Genomic DNA, 6,029 nt, shown 5'->3' on the forward strand with positions numbered 1-6,029 from the left:
AGTTGAGACTGAACTGGAACTCACTATGTAGGCCAGGGTAGTCTTGAACTCACAGCGATCCTCCTGCCTCAGCCTCCCAAGTGCTGGGATTACAGGCATGAGCCACCACGCCCAGCTACTTTTGTTATCATTATACGTGCTTTTTGAAAAAAACTATATTTGTACTAATGTGATATTTAAAAACATATATTCTATTAAAGGATTCAGGGGAAAGAACTTTACTTGTGATATAGTAGATGAAGCACAGAATCAGAAAGAACTACATTAAGATCCTGGCTCTCTATCACAGGTTAGTGAATTCCTGACCTTCAGCTTCCTTATTAGAAATCAGGCTGATAATCCACACCATTGACAGTTGCTACCAGGATTAAACATGACAGACATCAAGTGTCTGGGAGAGTTTTCTGAATGAATGGCACCAAAAGATGACTGCTTTAGTCAAGGGAAAACGGGGGGTATATGACAGTAACTCCCCTTTTGCTTTTTAAACTTTCCTCCGGGAGAGGACAGCTCCCACTTCATTCCATTTTTCACAGTAGCTCACAGAGAAGAAACTGTACCCATACTCTGGTCATTCTCTACTCTTCGCCTTCCCTACAGACACACCCAAGGAAGGGATTTGATCATTTTACTGGAAGGACCAGCCTCATCTGGCAGGGTGTCCTAGCTGGCAAGTGACTGCCCCTGAAAAGTAGAACCCAGTCATCGCTGTCACATCCTTCACCCAGATTTAATGTCCCCTTTCTTATCTCCTTTTCCACTCCTAGCCTCTAAAACAAGAGCATATTTAGTAGGGCCTCTCCAGGAAAGGCCTTGCTATTCTCTTTCTGTTCAGCTTGGTTAAGTGGGTTGCCTCCTTTTAGATTCAAGAATGATGAGCAGGAAGCCCAGCTAGGCCTCTTGTGTGCACTAACCCTGCTTACCCGAGAAGCCCTGTGTGTGCACAGTGGGCATGCAGCACACTTGCTTTGTGCTCCCAGCAGGGCTGTGTTTCCTTTGTGCAGTAAACCCAGCAGGTAGCACTGGAGGTAAGGAGGAGGAACGCTCACACTTTACCTACAACCATCATCTTCTTCCCCTTAATGGGATAGAAAAACAAAACAAACAAAAAACAGAATAAAGGCTATTCTGTGGATATTGTCAGGAGAATGACTATTTTAATCTTAATCAGCTTGCTCATTTAAATTCAAATTGTGAGCCAGTTTTCAAAATGCCCTAAGACAGTATCTTCCACTGAGGTCCTAAATGCCATGGTTTGGGAATGGGAGTTGGGCCCTAACCCCACGGACATTCAAGATCCTGAGGTCCTCAAGGAGGAGTCTTGCAGTTCTGTGAGTTTCCTGGCAAAATTCTAGGGAATGGGAGCCAGAGTGGCTTAGGAAAGGACTGTATGGAGCAGGACCTTTCAAGACATCCACTCTCAACCCACGGTGAACTGCTTTAATGTTGGGAAATGTTGCCAAGTAACACATAAGAGGAAAATGAGACTGTTGGGGGTGTCTCCATCTAAATATTAATAAAAATATCAGGAGAACTTTATTCTAAGTGTGAATAAAAACTTCAGGGAGGCCAGGCACAATGGCTCACAGGTGTAATCCCAGCTACTCAAAAGACTAAACGAAGCAGGAGGAACCCAAGTTTGAGATCAGCCTGGGCAACTTAGGCAGACCTTGTCTCAAAATAAAATTGTGAAAAAGCACTGGGGATATAGCTCAGCATTAGAGCACTTACCCAAGCATGTGTGAGGTTCCTGGGTTCAATGTTTAGAATGAAGGAAAAAATGAAAGGTCAGACACAGGAAGATCAGTGATTTCCAGAAAGAATTTATGGAACTTATTGAACTCTAGTTCACTAGTGATCCTCAACTTGCCTAAAATATGTAAACCTCAAGCATAATTTTGATCTTGGCAAGTTCTCAGGGTAAATGTGCCTCTTTGCTATGCTTCCCATAAACATCAAACTGGCTCTAGCAGAAGCTGTCAGAGTCCTGAGACTTCCCATTCTTCATTCAAACAGCTTACCACACACCAGGGCACACTTCAGGTGATTACAAAAATGGAAATTGTTATTTGTCCTAGGACAATGTGTATTTCAGCAAAGTCTTAAGCTAAAAAACCAAAGTTCACTATTGTAGGGGACACAGTTGCTCTTCAAGGCACAGTGCAATGAAACACTGGAGGGCAAAGTCTCTTTTAATAAAGAATTTCGCAAATTAGAGATTCTTGTCCTTTTTCTTCCCCTGTGTATCTTAGACCTAGCAACTTATTTTAGTTTTCCCACAGATTATAGCAATGAGGTCAGTCATTGTTTTATTATCAAGGGCCAGAAGGTAAGCTACATTGATAAAAGGATGAAAATCTTTTTTAAAAATGAAATAATTTTTTAAAATTACTAACAAACTTCTTTTATCCTTAAAAACCTAAAATAATTTGCAGAGAGATCTATGCCCTTATTTTAAAGTATGGTAATAATATTTTAAAGCAAAAAATCTAATCAGTTTGATATCACAATTTATGGGCATAATTTTAGAAGTTTTAACCTTGTCGTTTATTATTTTATTTTGAGAATCACATGAATGCTTTTAAAGATAAATGCTTAGGCTAGGCTTGTTAGTAGATTCTGAGGATGGAGGAGTGTTTCTAGGTTCAATTTTTAAGAGTCAACCATGATGTAATTCCAGATTTCTTTCTTTTTCTTTAGACATCATTTAGTCACCATAGTAACAGTGTTTTACTACCAGATATCTATACAGCACAAGGGAAAGAAAATAGGCAATTACTTACTTGGTTAGTTGGGGGTACACAATGTGACTATTGGGATAATTCAAGATTAAATATAGATTTCACTGGAGATCTGTTTTAGCCAGCCAAGCTGATTCAATTTTCTAGTAGTGTCAGCTGAACAGAATTCATAGCCAAATACACTGCTGACATCACTTAAGATAAAACAAAGCAGTTTAGCTCAGTGGTTAAGATCATGGGCTCTGTGGTCAAAATTCTTAGGTCCAAATTCTGGTTCTATTTGCTAGCTGTATGGCCTTGGGAAAATTCCCTAACTTCTCTATGCCTCAGTTTCTTCATCTCTAAAATGGGTGCTGTAATGATTAGTGGCTGATTATTTGTGCTCAGAATGGTGCCTTGCACATAGCAAGAACTTTGTATTTGTTACATAAATGAAATAAAATTTAAATGTGCTAGCTCTTCTCTTTGTTGTGGATAGATATAAGCAAAGATACCATGATTTGAGTTCACAGCAGATTATTTTACCCTGTAACTTTGGTAGATTCCTTTAAGAATGTCCCCAGGGTCTTTCAGTGGCAATTCTGTAAGATACAGAGTTCTGTGGCAGTCTACTGGCCTAAATCAGAGCTGGGAGCAATCATAAGTGTTCCTGGTATCAGAAGCATCAGAAGGAAGACGACAGAACAGCACAAAGAAACAGCATGACTACCCACTCAGGCTCCCTAAGCTATTCCCAATAACCTCTGGGAATATGGGCACAGAATAAGCAGCTGAAAAGGGATGAGACAGGCTTTTATTGTAGCGCCAGGGAAATCTAGTTGGTTTCAGTAATATTTTTTCTCTTTCCAGGATTCAAGGGAAAAAAATTATTTTCATCAGTAAATGTTTTATTATTGATTACTATACACAATTTCCATCTAATTTTTTCTCAACAGGCACTTATTCCAGAGAATTACACATTTTACAGAACAGGTAAGCACCTTTCCTGGGCTTATAACAAATCTAAAGCCCCTAACAAGCGTCTAAGGTAGGATAAAAACCTCCAAATTGCCTGGAGAAAAAGGGGGGGAGGGAGAACGAGAGAGGGAGAGAGGGAAAGAGGGAGAAAATAATGTCCTCGGAGCGTGATACCAAGCAATTTCTATCACATACCTTCATCTGGACTTGATTTCAGAGGTCTTCTTGGGTCTTCTTGGTCAAAAACAGCCCTTGCATAGGACTTTGGAGAATGCCACAAACCACCAGGAAATCTTGGGAACACACTCATTTCGGTCCTCTGTCTTCCCCTTGGCTCATAGCCTGCTTCCTGGTAGGGAGACAAGATGACGCTGTGCTGGGTTGACTGTTAAACCATCTTCCCGCCCCCAGCCCCACACTCTGCATGCCCCTCCCTGATCCTCTCCAAGGCTCTGGAATGTGTCACATGGGAGATGGATCATGTGGCTCTAGGGGAGAATGTGGCCATCTTCTTTCTCCCTACCCCCACTTTTCCTTTCAGGAGCAAAGCAGCAGAAATCTCTGACATGATTGGCTCGGATCAAAAATCTCCATATGAAAAGGGGAAGATTCAGCCATCCAAATCTCCAGCCTTTTCTACTTTCTTTGTTATTTTGCTTTTTTTTTAAATCTGATGATTTTATCCTGAGGACTCAGAGTTGCTTGAAGTGGGAGGGAAATGACCCTTCCTCCCCAGTCCTTATTTTTTTCTTTCTCATCATTAGTATCCTGACAAGGTGTTCCTTAACCTCTCTCCAGAGTCCTCTCTGGGCCAATCAAGTGTTCAGCACCACGGACAGCATTACACCCACTTCAGCGCTTGTTAAATTAAAAGCCATTTGCTTTTCACTCTCAGGTAAATAAAAATATTTTTAAAATATTTCCCTGGGTTCTTGCGCCTAAATAGAAGTCACACTATATATTTTGAGTTTTTATTTCTCCTTCTGCCAACCTGTTTATAAGCTTAGCACAAATAATTTTTATGTTGTATTAAACCCAAAAACACTATCTCACATCTACATCCTTGTGTCTATCCCAGCACTCCCACACTTTAAATACACTTCATTTTTTTTGTGTGTGTGTGGAGGGGGTGAAGTGAGTGGATTTTTATGACATAGTTGACTACATACTCATACATCTATGCTTATGGGGAAAACCATAGCAACTCATAGGAATTCTTGGGTGTACAGCCTAGATGTCATTAGCCCCCTCCCTAGGCCTCAGGCAGGATTGAATCAGAGGGAGGATGGAAGCCTGGTTGGAGCTGTTTTATGTGGGTCTGTCCTGCTTTGCTGACGTCCTGGTTGCCATGGTGCTAGGTAACTGCTAAAGGGGATGATTTCTTTCAAATCCAGTCACCATGGGACCCTGTTCACTAAAGAGGGAAAAGGACTGAGTTGCTGAGGAGGGTTTTCAATTAGCATTTTCAGAACCAAATATAACTAATGGGCCCTTTCCTTACTGGACTGTTGCTGACTCTAAATATCAAAAGAATTCTAGGAATTAGTATAGACACTGAGATGGTAACTCCACCCACCCTCCATGGCTACTTTCCTTAAAAATCTCTTTAGTTCCAACTGAATGAAAATGCCAGATTCACAGAATGCTATCAGAGAGCTGAAATGAATAAAGAAAGGTATCTCTACTCAAGTTGGAACTTATGACTTTGGGGAAGTTATTCATCTAAGTCTTAACAACCTTAATTGAGAGATACATTAAAATCTCACCTGGACCAGGGAATAGCTCAGTGGTGCCACACCTGAGCCACTTCCAAGTGCAAGGTCTTGAGTTCGATCCCTGTTCGATCCCTGGTCCCCCCCACAAAAAATCTCACTTGACTGTTGACACCATGAGCATTTTGAAAATGTTCTATGATTTTATGGGAGAAATGCGAAATGTTTTAAAATGTGAGTTGTTAATTATTTTAAATAAATATAAATTAGGGAGTGACTTTGTAGGTTGTATCTCCCTTCCTGGCTCCTCTCTTCTCTGTTTCCCAGCTGCCAGGAAGTCAGCAGCTTTTCTCTGCCTAGGCCCTTCTACTATTTCACCATGCAAAGACTGAAAGTTCTAAAGTGTGATCCACAGTAAGTGTGATCTCCCTAAATTGTGGGTGTCAGGTATTGTGTCACAGTAACTAAAAAGTGACAAAGACACCACCCTCCCAATCTCTCCATTAAGAAATAATACAATTCTCCTCTTAGACTCAGCATGCTAATATCTCAGATATCATCTCCTATCTTAGTCAATAAAGACAACAACAAATAAAGTTAACATTTAACATATGCCAGG

The 6,029-nt window shown here is 40.7% G+C and overlaps 2 protein-coding genes across 2 annotated transcripts in view; both read right to left on the reverse strand.

Moving 5' to 3' along the window:
• The window catches only part of Dusp16 (dual specificity phosphatase 16), a 173,567-nt gene extending 169,602 nt beyond the window's left edge, over positions 1–3,965 (reverse strand). The window contains exon 1 of the mRNA XM_010638392.3: positions 3,894–3,965. The gene's annotated coding sequence lies outside the window, so the exon portion shown is untranslated. The remainder of the gene's footprint in view (positions 1–3,893) is intronic.
• Gpr19 (G protein-coupled receptor 19) overlaps positions 1–3,965 on the reverse strand; it is a 24,242-nt gene extending 20,277 nt beyond the window's left edge. Inside the window, exon 1 of the mRNA XM_010638390.2 lies at positions 3,894–3,965. The gene's annotated coding sequence lies outside the window, so the exon portion shown is untranslated. The remainder of the gene's footprint in view (positions 1–3,893) is intronic.
• Positions 3,966–6,029: the final 2,064 nt, after the last annotated feature.

Source organism: Fukomys damarensis, unplaced genomic scaffold (genome assembly GCF_012274545.1).
Source record: "Fukomys damarensis isolate Sample0158 unplaced genomic scaffold, DMR_v1.0_HiC HiC_scaffold_19, whole genome shotgun sequence".
Classification (NCBI taxonomy): Eukaryota; Metazoa; Chordata; class Mammalia; order Rodentia; family Bathyergidae; genus Fukomys; species Fukomys damarensis.